General features: G+C 46.5%; 1 protein-coding gene across 4 annotated transcripts in view; it reads left to right on the top strand.

The window, feature by feature from the left end:
• FGF12 (fibroblast growth factor 12) overlaps positions 1-14,282 on the top strand; it is a 229,177-nt gene that overhangs the window by 73,827 nt on the left and 141,068 nt on the right. Inside the window, exon 1 of one of the 4 annotated variants that reach the window (XM_075571050.1) lies at positions 12,289-12,430. The exons of the other annotated variants lie outside the window; for them this stretch is intronic. The gene's annotated coding sequence lies outside the window, so the exon portion shown is untranslated. Of the gene's footprint in view, positions 1-12,288; positions 12,431-14,282 lie in introns of those variants that run through there. 4 annotated transcript variants of the gene reach the window in all.

The following is a 14,282-nucleotide window of genomic DNA, read 5'->3' as shown; positions in this document are numbered from 1 at the left end:
CCTGAAAAGAGGTTCTCCCAGATGAGGACTATTCTGGTCTTATCCTCACAGATCAGCCGTTCTGAAAAGTCCTAGTACAAAAAGTGGCCTGTGTAATATCAAGGAACTCCCAAGCATGGTGTCTGGGTCATTTATATCTCTGAAAGGTACCAGGAGTGGGTATTTCCAAGTGGTAGCAACAGATTAGTACAAAATAACAATAAAACATAACTTCAGTTGGTAAAACTGCTGCTTCAATAACTTCAGGTTTAATTTAACCCCTTTGCTGACAGAATGGTCTTTTACAGAATTGTTGAAGCTATAAGGTAATTTTCCCCAAAAACGCAAAGTTTTGTCATGGGGCCTTGATCTAGATTATAAATAAATCAGCAACTTTCTCCTTACATGGTTAATATCTCAAAAAGCAGGAACTGGTGTCTCCCACTTCAGAGACCATCAGTATGACACATTATAATTGAATGCAAATAGAATTTTACTGGTATTATTATCAGCATTATATTCTTGTGCTTGTATATTCTTGTCAGTTCGAGGTTATTGCTTAACCCACTGGTTCTCAACGCCAGTCCTCAAGACCCCCCCGACAGGTCAGGTTTTCAGGATATACCTGCTTCAGTTCAGGTGGTGCTGACTATTTCAAGAAAAAGGTGGAATCCGTTCATCAAGACATCCCCTCTGTATCCTCCTCCCATCCTACATCTCTGCCTAACTCTCCTCCTGTCTTCCTCAATTCTTTTTCCGCTGTCACAGAGAAGGCTGTAACGCTACTAATCTCCAATTCCCCCTCTAACACTTGCCCTCTTGACCCAATTCCCTCCCATCTCCTAAAACCTCTTGTTCCTACTACAGCAAAATCCTTACGCCCAACACATTTTTTCAGCTCCTCCCTCTACTCTGGTACTTTTTCCTTCTCCTTTAAACATGCAACAGTTATACCCTTACAGAAAAACAGCAAGTTTGACCCTACCTGTCTCATTAATTACCGCCCTGTCTCCCTTCTGCATCTAAACTCCTTGAACGCCTTGTATTCTCTCTCGCTCGCTTGCTCCATTTTCTCATCTCCTATTCTCTCCTAGACCCTCTACAATCTGGCTTCCGTACTGCTCACTCCACTGAAACAGCCCTCACTAAAATAACTAATGACCTCTGTGCGGCCAAAGAGAAAGGTCATTACACTCCGCTCATACTGCTCGACCTCTCTGCAGCCTTTGATGCTGTGGACCACCCTCTTATCCTTCACATCCTCCCTACTCTTGGTATTCGTAACAGAGCTCTATCCTGGATCTCATCTTACCTCTCCCATCGAACTTTTCAGTCTTTTGCTAACACCTCCTCCTCCTCCTCTTCTATCGACCTCTCTGTTTGGGTACCACAGGGCTCTGTCCTGGGACCTTCTCTCTGTACACACACTCTCTAGGTGACCTAATCACATCTCTTGGGTTCAAATATCACCTCTATGCTGATGACACACAAATGTACTGTACTTTTCATCCCCTGACCTTACACCTGCTGTACAGACCAAAGTTTCTGAATGTCTCTCCGCTATATAATCCTGGATGGCCCTCCGCCGACTTAAACATGTCAAAAATGGAGCTCCTCCTATTTCCTCCCAAATCTGGCCCTACTGCCCCTTTCTACATCACTGCTGGAAGCACTATTATACACCCAGTATCACAGTAGAGGTGCCTAGTGGTCACATTTAACTCCTCTCATATTCTCCTCTCACATGCAAAATGTAGCTAAAACCTGTAATTTTTTCCTCCGCAATATTACAAAGATACGTCCATTCCTCTGTTTCTCTTCTGCTAAAACTCTGACTCAGGCCCTCATTCTCTCCCGTCTTGATTACTTTAACCTCCTGCTGTCCGGCCTTCCTGCCTCTCACCTGTCTCCCCTACAATCTATCCTAAATGCTGATGCCAGAATGACTCTATTCTTTCCTAAATCTGTCTCAGCATCTCCCCTGCTGAAATACCTATCCTGGCTTCCTATCAAATCCCATATCACACACTCAATCCCCCTCCTCACTTTTAAAGCTTTACACTCTTCTGCCCCTCCTTACATCTCAGCCCTAATTTCTCGCTCTGCACATCCAGACTCTTGCGTTCTGCTCAAGGATGTCTTCTCTCTACCCCCTTTATATCTAAAGTCCTCTCCCACCTTAATCCTTTATCACTGACTGCTCCACACCTCTGGAATGCCCTTCCCCTCAATACCTGACTAGCACCTTCTCTATCCACCTTTAAAACCCACCTTAAAACACACCTTGCTTAATGAAGCATATGAGTAGCTCGATGGCTGATACTATACACCTCATACATAAAGCTTGGCCCCTTGCAGACGCACTTACCAGAATGCCCTCCTAATGTCTCTGTACATACTTCCTACTTACCAATTAGATTAGAAGTGTTTGAACTGTCATGCGCTCTTATGGCTGGCGCTGAGTGATGAAACACACTGGAAAAGTGTGCCGGGCTGAAGGGAAAGTGCAGAGAATGCGCGGAGACCACTAGGGAGGTCGGGGCTCAGGGGCAAAACGGCAATCTTACCCCTGTCAACTCATCCGTCCTGGGTCCAACGATTCTTCAGTAGCTAATCCCACAGCGTGCATCCGGCGAAGTAGTCATGTGGAAGGAAGAGGGTGAATCCGGAGCGACAGCAAAAACAGCCCAATGACGTCAGGTCCCAAGTTTGAACACCGTAGCTTTATTGACACCACACAGATGAAACAGCAGGCTGCAGTCTAGGAGCCTAGATGAAGCGCCAGTAGAGCGTGAAACGCGTAGAGGAGGAGGCTGTGCTGCAGCCTGCTGTTTCATCTGTGTGGTGTCAATAAAGCTACGGTGTTCAAACTTGGGACCTGACGTCATTGGGCTGTTTTTGCTGTCGCTCCGGATTCACCCTCTTCCTTCCACATTACCAATTAGATTGTAAGCTCTTTGGGGCAGTGACTCCTTTTCCTAAATGTCACTTTTATGTCTGAAAGCGCTTCTTCCCATATGTATTATTTGCATTATTTGTTATTTATATTATTATCTCACGTATGTCTGCTGAGAAGCGCAATGTACATTAATGGCGCTATATAAATAAAGATATACATACACACAGTTGGTGCAGAATTTCGAATAAGCCCCTGAATGAACCACCTGTGCTGAATCAGGGATATGCTTAAAACATGACCTGTTGGGGGGGGGGGGGAGTCTTGAGGATTGGCATTGAGAGCCGCTGTGCTACCCTCATTAATGCAAAGAAGAGTTTATTGCAATGGGCCGCTACGTATAAGGCCGCGAGTATAGTGCCTGGGCGCGCCGCGTACAAAAGGCCGTACCTCCGAGGCAGGCCATAGGGCACGCAACCGCCATTTTAAAAAATACAATTGAAAATGTTTTTGCAGCGCGATGGCTGCGTCACGTGATCAGTTCCGCCAATGAGGGCGAACCGCGCACGTGACGTCATGGCCACACCTCTGCCACGCGTCCCGATATCCTCCCGCCTCAGTGCATGTTTCGTCCGTGCGTGACATCATGCGCTCGGTCGCGGGGGCACTATAATCACGGCCTAACATAGCTGACCTTAATTCATCTATCTGCTTGTAAACAGTACATATGTAAAGTCTGTTTTCCTCCGTTTTCCGTAGACAGAATGAGGACATGGTTAAAGGATATTGGCAGCGCTGCAGCAGTTTGCGGTGATAACTCGGTGAATAAGCGGATTTTGTTCTATGTCAGCTGTATGAGTCACATCCTAGTAAAGAGGGAACCTCAGGGATACTGTAGCTACAACAGGTTGTCATGGTAACACTTGTTTTCTTACTTGAGACTTGTCTCCAGAGAAATAAATAATTCACACCTCAGCCACATAAGGCCTTTCCTTTCCAAATAAAGAGGGCAGATTAAGGGACACGTTCCTGCCGCTTTTCTCCTTGTAATACCGTTGGGCTCAGGTGTTTTACACAATGCCCTGTTTCAATTTCACAATGAATGAGCTAAGCTGTTGTTTAATATAGTTTCTGAGCCAGGGCACGGGCTCTATTGCAGACACATAGCGGAGACGCAAGGCAAGTCTACCTGTGCCGGACGGAGGTACTTCCAGGAAATTCCCGTGGAGGTACTCTAACTTATGCAGCTTATTGCACACCAAAAATATTCTATCTAACAGGTACAGCTGGTCTTACAGGAACCAAAACGTGCAGTGTACTGCTGAAATCCGTGCCATTGGAAGGAATGTTATTGCTCCTGCAGACAAGCGGTTTGAATGGCCGTTACCGCTGGATCGGCGAGCGATTTCCCGCTTCCCAGCTAGATGAATCCGAACCCTAATCCTAAGCAGCCAGAAGGTCAAGTGACGTGCTTTGATATCACCTGTATTATGCAATGAATAACTGTATTTATAATTCTGTTATTGTTCGTGTCCTTCATACTTATATTACAGGCAGTCCTCGGTTATCCAACGGAATCCTTTCCGGAAGTATCGTTGGATAGTGAAACCGTTGTAAAGTAAGTCCCATGTTAACAAGTGGCGGTGAGCGCTGGATAACGCATTCAGGCGTCGGATAACGCATTCAGGCGTCGAAAAACGGCCCATAGGGTTGCGTAGTAAAGCGTTGGATATGCCATTCGTTGTAAATTGAAACATTGGATAGCGAGGACTACCTGTAGTTTTTTAACTGACTTTGTATGTTATGTTATGGTTATGTATGTAAAGCTACATAAAAAGATATCCTCCTCTCTGCATATAGCACCTAGCCATGTGACTTTTGTTTTTATATTAAGTAAGAAGAATGTGGCAGACGGTCCTTAAAGTAACAATTCCACCCAAAATGTATATTGATTAACCGTATTTGAACCGGGGGATATTCTGTAGCTGAGCTGCGCTCAGTGCGTCTCGGGAAACGTAAAGTGCATTTCCTGGTTCTTCAGACAGGGTGACTGTGCTCGTCCAATAGGAAGCTGCGACGCCAGCAACTTCATCACTTGCAGCTTCCTACTGGCCGGTGCTTTGGCAGACCTTTCAATGTCCCGGGAGACCACCAGAAACTGTAAGTATCGCATGAATGCCAGGGGTCCCCAGAGCTGAAAGTAGTGGGGTGTAACTGCGGGGGATCCCCGAGTCTGAATACGGTAAAAAGAGATAATGTTCTGAGCTAGGTCCTTGCAACTACTGGGGTAGGTTTTTGGAGCAGCTCGGGAGGAATAAATGGCTACAGTAGTATAATGGTTCAGGTGTATCAGGCGTTAATGTATCCGCCTGCACGCGCAATAGTACGTTAAGGCCAGGTCGCCAGTGGCACTGCGGCGCGTTCTACAGCGTGCGCGCCAACCTACAGCACAGCCAAATATGGGGCAGGTCCCACTGGCCATGTGTGTGGGCGCAAAAAACACGATGACACGTACTCTGGCGCCACAACACAATCACGTGATCGGCAGGCAGCCAATGGAAGGGCAGATATGCCACGTCATGGCCCCACCCCCTGCGCATCCCATCGCTCCCCTACAGACCGCGGGTTTTATCTGTGCATGCGCCGCAGTAAATAATGGGGCTATAGCCGAACCCGCTTTCACGCCCGGCATTGTGTGTGTGTCGCTGCTGTGTGTAGGAAGCTTGGATAAAGAGCTGGGTTTTCCTTTCTTAAAGTGTTGGTTAAATCTGCCAGATCTCAGGTGGGGGAATCAGCAGCAGGTGTAAGTAACTCCGATAACAAGTGTCCTGCATGTGTCACCTGTGCAAAATGATGCAAAGGAACATGTATTCACTGAGTTACAGAGTTACAAGTTGGCTGAATTTGATAAGTGACTGGCTGGTTACATAGACTTGGCCTGTACATAGTGCGCCCGAGAGATGAGATGCCGGAGGAGCCATCAGTTCACTGCAGAGTGATGGAGTGGAAAGTAATTGTGTTTTGTATGGAAAAAAGGGTTTTATAAAAGACAGCTTTTGCTGTGTGTTTGCTGTTGACCCTCTGTGTCTATTCACATGTTCCAAATTGCAGTCATGAAGGTCTTTTAAAAACAGCCCTGAACTCCTGTGCTGGGAACATGGAAGCTGTTTGTAATTCTGTGCTGTGCCTCCCGCCAGCCTCAGCCCTGACTCACTAAATCTAACCCACTTATTGCTCTTGAGCAACAGTTTTTCCCATTCTGGCAGCGTTGTGTGAATGGCAACAACAAATGATCTTGCGTTCACGTGGCACTGTCTCTCAATTCCCACAGGGCAATTTTAGAGAGGAAAGTCCCGGCTTTTCCATTCTTTTTTTCTGTAAATATAATATTTCATGTAAATGACGTCATGCTGCGTGTTAATGCATTGTGCTGTATGTTGTGGCACTTTGTATGTTGCGCTGGGCCTTTCGGTTTTTATTTAATGACACATGAATGCTGCATGTTAATGTCAGTGACATTAGCATTTATTAAATGTTTCTAACATATTCAGATATTTGGGGCGGTTTTGGCCAGAGCTCATGTCTGCATTTTCATAGATTTGAAGGGAAAATAGTAGAACATTTTGAGGGAGAAAAATAAAAAAAGGTGTTGGACAAAACTTGGTGCTTTTTATGGTTGTAGAAAAACTTAACAGCTTTTCAACCTTTCCGCAACTGTTGTGTAGTCACAACCTATATATACAGGCATACCCCGGTTTAAGGACACTCACTTTAAGTACACTCGCGAGTAAGTACATATCGCTCAATAGGCAAACGGCAGCTCACGCATGCGCCAGTCAGCACGTCCTGAACAGCAATATCGGCTCCCTACCTGCACCGAAGCTGTGCGCAAGCGGGGAGACTATAGAGCCTGTTACAAATGCGTTATTTACATCAGTTATGCACGTATATGACTATTGCTGTACAGTACAAGCATCGATAAGTGGAGAAAAGGCAGTGCTTCACTTTAAGTACAGTTTCGCTTTACATACATGCTCCGGTCCCATTGCGTACGTTAATGCGGGGTATGCCTGTGTTACATAGTTACATACATGCTCCGGTCCCATTGCGCACGTTAATGCGGGGTATGCCTGTGTTACATAGTTACATACATGCTCCGGTCCCATTGCGCACGTTAATGCGGGGTATGCCTGTGTTACATAGTTACATACATGCTCCGGTCCCATTGCGTACGTTAATGCGGGGTATGCCTGTGTTACATAGTTACATACATGCTCCGGTCCCATTGCGTACGTTAATGCGGGGTATGCCTGTGTTACATAGTTACATACATGCTCCGGTCCCATTGCGTACGTTAATGCGGGGTATGCCTGTGTTACATAGTTACATACATGCTCCGGTCCTATTGCGTACGTTAATGCGGGGTATGCCTGTGTTACATAGTTACATACATGCTCCGGTCCCATTGCGTACGTTAATGTGGGGTATGCCTGTATATATTTATTCCTTTTCATAATTGGGATAAAGTATTTTTGCGTTAGTAGGGTTGGTGTATAGAGCTGAAAGTTCACTCCTATCCTGTATTGCAATTCACCTTTATTTCCTGTATTCATCCCCTTGTTCAAAATTCTCAACTAAATACAGTAGGCTACTTAAGTAAAAAATATTCCCGCTTATAGCGCAATGCGATTCTTTGGACCCCAAGCACAGCGTTATAAGGGGGTTGAGCTGTATTTTAATAGACATCTAACACATGCTAACTTGTGATATCACTGGAGAAACGCACATTTTCACTTTACAACACACCTTTAACCCTTTCGGTGCCTGACGGACCTGCATCACAATACATTACTTCAATCCCTAGCAGGGGGACTCTGGTCCTCAAGACCCCCCAACAGATCCAGTTTTAAAGATATCCCTGCTTCAGGCAAGTGGTGCAGTCGAAGACTGAGCCACTGATTGAGCTACCTGTGCTGAAGCTGGGATATCCTTAAAACCTGACCTGTTAGGGGGTCTTGAGGACTGGAGTTGAGCCCCCCTTGGTTAAGGAAAACTATGCTGAAAACATAAGCAACGGCTATTTTTAACTTTTTGGGAATAAATATGTCCCCCATCTTTAGTCTGAAAATAGGTTTTTTGAAAGCTGCCTGTAGAGGAGAGACATGCGGAGGGAGAGAAGAGACATGCGGAGGGAGAGGAGAGACATGCGGAGGGAGAGGAGAGACATGCGGAGGGAGAGGAGAGACATGCGGAGGGAGAGGAGAGACATGCGGAGGGAGAGAAGAGACATGCGGAGGGAGAGGAGAGACATGCGGAGGGAGAGAGCAGACATGCGGAGGGAGAGGAGAGACATGCAGAGGGAGAGGAGAGACATGCGGAGGGAGGGATGAGAGACATGCGGAGGGAGAGGAGAGACATGCGGAGGGAGAGGAGAGACATGCGGAGGGAGAGGAGAGACATGCGGAGGGAGAGGAGAGACATGCGGAGGGAGAGGAGAGACATGCAGTGGGGAGGAGAGACATGCGGAGGGAGAGGAGAGACATGCAGTGGGGAGGAGAGACATGCGGAGGGAGAGGAGAGACATGCGGAGGGAGAGGAGAGACATGCGGAGGGAGAGGAGTGTCAGGTTTAGGTACATAATGTCAGGTTTAAGTAGAGGCTTACCACAATAGGAAGTATAGCGCACAGCCAAGAGAGGGGGTCATAAAGTGTATCCAAAAATGAGCTTTATTCGTCCATTGAAAACGGCGGTCTGACACGCCTCCTACATGTTTCGTGCAATAACACTTTATCAAGGAGTAACACACAAACACACACACATACCTTAAATACAAATACCTACAGACGGGAAGATATTATTTCACAAGATGGTGATCAGGACCCTTTGCCCATATCTCCATATTCTGTGATCTAGAGTTATCTGTAAGAATTTATTCTTGCATTAAAAAATTAAATTAAAAAATATGATTAAAAATAACTTTATTAGGCATAATTTTTCATAGTGTAAACTTTGATAAGGAAGTAATTCTTTTGGGAATTTTTTTCCCTTAGCTTCAGATCATTTTTGATACATTTTTGCTATACTCATGGCTTATCCGTGCCACTCAGGACCAATGGGATTTCAACTATGTATTTGTAATTATCTATTCATGATTATAGATTATTGCATAGAATGACAAGGTTTCAGATAGCTATCCATGTGATTTCCTGTTAATTTGCTTTATTCTCAGGTGGCCACATGGTGTTTCTGAACTTGACTATAGCCAAATTCTATGTTCTCTTCCCATTGATCCTGTGGGTATTGATTTGCTATTGCTAAGTCTGTCAATGAGAGTCACTATACATTTATTTGTTGATATGTGTGTGCAATATTGCTCTATTCACCATGTGGTGGACCGAGGCAAAAGTCAAGGCCTCCCTGTCTACCGCATGCGTGATGCAGATGGCCGGGTAAATATCTGGATCAGAGACTCCTTGCTGTTCCTTCCACCAGGGGAAGGAAGTGGAGTAGAACCAGAGACTGAAGCACCCGACCATGATCTCAAAGAGTCTGCAGAGACTCCCGTTACAGTACATGAGACTACCAAAGCAGAGACTCACAGGAGTCAAAGTGATCACCCACACACGATCAGTTAGGGGCACTCCACTATGGCTCTCAGCAAACAGCTAACACTCCGCTGGCCTCGGGTATCAACGTGATTATGTTGTGTACCATTGATAAAGTAATTGTGTTAAGTTATACTTTCAATTCATTGCATTTTGATTGTGTAACTTTATGCGGTATGACACTGTTCCAAGAGAGGCCGTTGGGGTTTTACCAGGGGGAGAGTGTAGCTCTGGTGCCCCGATCTCCTGTTTCCCCCCCCCCCCCACCTTACCTCCGCTGCTACGGGGGCTGGAGCCCAGGTGACCCACAGCAGCCAATAGGGCTGGGAGATTCCCCTGCAAGAAAGGATACATTTTGTGCGCAGAGAAGAGGAAGGCAGTCAGAGCTGGGAGCAGGTTAGGGAAGGGTGTGTGCAGGGAGCAGTAGCCCCTGCACTAGGCCAGGTTACCCCCCTCGGCCCCAGATAGGTCCTAAGCCATTACCCAGATTGTGGTTGTTACAGGGACAGTCCCTAGGTAGGGACCCTGCCCCTTTAGTTATTTGCGAGTTCAGGGACACAGTTCACCTGGTCATCGTATCTGGACTCAGACCATCACTCAAGATAGAGACTATCTTCATAGTGGGACTGTCAGGCGGGACGCCACCCCACGTAGCGGAGGCGGCATTGTGGATCACGCTTTCGGATCCATCATCCAAGTACAGCATCTGCGCGCCCGGTTGTGGACACACCCGGCAGGTACCTTCACCACACACCAAGTGCACAAACCCTCATCACAACTTAATAGGCAGCGCTGTCTCACACTGGGGTGGGTGGGGGACTCTTGGAACTCAGGGTACACGGTGTTGGGGAAGAATAAGGAGTGGGGTGAAGGTCCTGCGAGGCGAGCGGGCAGTTGTACTATTAATGTTACAGAGTGACACTGTTGCTAATGTTATTGTTGTGTTCTGCATATACAGTAAACTGTCTATATATATATATACATACACTCTGGTGTATGTGGTTACTGTCTATTGTATTGTATTGTATGTCTTTATTTATATAGCGCCATTAATGTACATAGCGCTTCACAGCAGTAATACACGTGGTAATCAAATAAATAACAGATAATATAAATAACAGATCATGGGAATAAGTGCTTTAGACATAAAAGTAACATTAAGGAAGAGGAGTCCCTGCCCCGAGGAGCTTACAGTCGAATTGGTAGGTAGGGAGAACGTACAGAGACAGTAGGAGGGAGTTCTGGTAAGTGCGTCTGCAGGGGGCCAAGCTTTATGTATCATGTGTTCCGAATATCCACAGTGCTATTCATATGCTTCTTTAAGCAAGTGTGTATTAAGGTGGGTCTTAAAGGTGGATAGAGAGGGTGCAAGTCGGGTACTGAGGGGAAGGGCATTACAGAGGTGTGGGGCAGTAAGTGAGAAAGGTTTAATGCGGGAGAGGGCTTTAGATACAAAGGGGGTAGAAAAAAGACATCCTAGAGAAGAACGCAAGAGTCTGGATGGTGCATATCGAGAAATTAGGGCTGAGATGTAAGGAGGGGCAGAAGAGTGTAAAGCTTTAAAAGTGAGGAGAAGACTGGAGTGTGAGATGCGGGATTTGATCGGAAGACAGGAGAGGGATTTCAGGAGGGGAGATGCTGAGACAGATCTCGGAAAGAGTATAGTGATTCTGGCAGCAGCGTTTAGGATAGATTGTAGGGGAGACAGGTGAGAGGCAGGAAGGCCGGACAGCAGGAGGTTACAGTAATCAAGACGGGAGAGAATGAGGGCCTGAGTCAGAGTTTTAGCAGTCGAGCAACAGAGGAAAGGGCGTATCTTTGTTATATTGCGGAGGAAAAAGCGACAAGTTTTAGAAATGTTTTGAATGTGAGGGGCGAATGTGAGAGAGGAGTCGAGTGTGACCCCTAGGCAGCGTGCTTGGGCTACTGGGTGAACGATCGTAGTTCCAACAGTAATGTGGAAGGAGGTAGTAGGGCCAGGTTTGGGAGGAAGTATGAGGAGCTCTGTTTTAGCCATGTTGAGTTTAAGGCGACGGAGGGCCATCCAGGATGATATAGCAGAGAGACATTCAGAAACTTTGGTTTGTACAGCAGGTGTAAGGTCGGGTGTTGAAAAGTATATTTGTGTGTCGTCGGCATAGAGGTGATATTTAAACCCAAAAGATGTTATTAGGTCACCTAGAGAGAGTGTGTAAAGAGAAAAGAGAAGAGGTCCCAGGACAGAGCCCTGGGGTACCCCCACAGAGAGATCAATAGAGGAGGAGGAGGTGTTAGCAGAAGAGACCCTGAAAGTACAATGGGAGAGGTAGGATGAGATCCAGGGGTTATTCTAGACACTGGAATCCCTGCACAGGTGGAGGCGCTGTAAGTACGTTCCAGGATACACCTCAGGCTCCCAGCGGCGGAGGTTCAGGCCTCCTGTGAGCCTATCAGATATTGCAACACACCTGGTAATACATATAGATTTCCCCACATGGTCCCTATCTGCGATTGGGGGGAGGGAGGGGGGGAAGTGTGTTACATTTCATATTTAATATATTTAATGATTTTTCAATTGGGTAATTCCTGTGCCCAGCGCTTGTGTCGGAGGAGGCGAGAATGTAACTTAGAACACTGTTTTTAAGTTGTTTTTTTTGTTAAGTATGTTCAGTGTACATTTGATAAAGTTTTTAATTCAACTCAGTTTTTTTTTTCTCCTTCTGGGCCGGACTGTGTTGAGATCTCTGGTTTCCAGGGCAACTGATGACATCACGGGGGCGGAGCTCACGCGCATGCACACATTGGATCCTGGCGTCACTGAGGGCAGATTGCTATTCTCAGCTTGCTCCCAGGGACTGGCAATTACATCAGCATGGCCCATAGTGAGGTCACCGCGCGCAAGGTGCTGTGACCCCGTGACGTCATCACGTTTTTGGCGTGAAACGGGCAGTCAGGAAATGTGCATTTAAGGTATGTGTGTGTGTGTTACTCCTTGATAAAGTGCTATTGCGCCAAACATGTAGGAGGCGTGTCAGACCGCCGGTTTAAATGGACGAATAAAGCTAATTTTTGGACACACTTTTTGGCCCCCTCTCTTGGCTGTGCGCTATACTTCCTATTGTGCTTATCTTCAGTTCGTCACTAGCAGCACGCTTACACAAGGCACAGGATGCACTAGCAGCGCGCTTTCACAAGGCACAGGATGCAGTAGCAGCACGCTTACACAAGGCACAGGATGCACTAGCAGCGCGCTTACACAAGGCACAGGATGCACTAGCAGCGCGCTTACACAAGGCACAGGATGCACTAGCATCCTGCTTACACAAGGCACAGGATGCACTAGCAGCGCGCTTACACAAGGCACAGGATGCACTAGCAGCGCGCTTACACAAGGCACAGGATGCACTAGCATCCTGCTTACACAAGGCACAGGATGCACTAGCAGCGCGCTTACACAAGGCACAGGATGCACTAGCAGCGCACTTACACAAGGCACAGGATGCACTAGCAGCGCGCTTACACAAGGCACAGGATGCAGTAGCAGCACGCTTACACAAGGCACAGGATGCACTAGCAGCGCGCTTACACAAGGCACAGGATGCACTAGCAGCGCGCTTACACAAGGCACAGGATGCACTAGCAGCGCGCTTACACAAGGCACAGGATGCACTAGCAGCGCGCTTACACAAGGCACAGGATGCACTAGCATCCTGCTTACACAAGGCACAGGATGCACTAGCAGCGCGCTTACACAAGGCACAGGATGCACTAGCAGCGCACTTACACAAGGCACAGGATGCACTAGCAGCGCGCTTACACAAGGCACAGGATGCACTAGCAGCTCGCTTACACAAGGCACAGGATGCACTAGCAGCGCGCTTACACAAGGCACAGGATGCACTAGCAGCGCGCTTACACAAGGCACAGGATGGTGGCATCTTACACTTGTAATTGTTCAACTCATGTTGTCTAATAGTGGTTCTGGGACTGTCCCAATGAGGTATTGAGGAGCTGGCTTTTTCCCCCTTACTCTTTCCCTTCGGGGTTATATTTTGTCTCTTTTCAGGACTCTATACCCTCTGGGAGTTGTTCTCAGAAGAATACTCAGCATCTAATTATTGTTAGCCCCGTATCCTGTGCCTTTGATCATTCTCTAATCTTTAGAATACTTTACAATGATTTGGGGCTAGAGCGCGCATACCACGAAACTTTCTCTGTGGACATATATTAAGTAGAGGCGCATCTGGGTTTGGAAGGGCTTTATTATATTTCATGCATGAACATATTTTTTTGCTCTTCACATGGCAAATGTTTCAGCCTCTGTTTCAAGGGCAATTTAGAGATGTTTTCCACTGTTTTCTATTTTGTTTTTTTTGTAAACTTGTTCTTTATTTGCATTTTTTGTTAAGACCAATGGGGAGTGGGGTACAGACCATAAAAAGGGGAGGATGTTACTTTTGAATTACATAGCTTTGTATCAGGTCTATAACATCATTTAGTGGGGAGACACTAATGACATCACTGTTGGGACAGCGTACAAAATAACTAGTACAATAATTTAACTTAAAAAGACTGGGAGAGGGAAAAGGAAAAGACAAAAAAGAGAATGTCATTACTTTAGCAATAATTTTCCACCTGTTAGTGCACCATAACAGCAATACTAGCAAAACAGTAGATAAGCACACATACCTTTGTGCACTATTGAGTACCGAATACCCTCCAGGCCCTCCTCCTCGTTTTAGACCGATATGAAACATATCACACCAATATTACCTCAGGGGGCATGTGGTTTTTTTTTGGGTTTTTTTCCTCTCCCCCCCAT

Source organism: Ascaphus truei, chromosome 14 (genome assembly GCF_040206685.1).
Source record: "Ascaphus truei isolate aAscTru1 chromosome 14, aAscTru1.hap1, whole genome shotgun sequence".
Taxonomy (NCBI): Eukaryota; Metazoa; Chordata; class Amphibia; order Anura; family Ascaphidae; genus Ascaphus; species Ascaphus truei.
The sequence above is the reverse complement of the archived record's forward strand: the minus strand, read 5'-3'. Positions and strand labels throughout refer to the sequence as shown.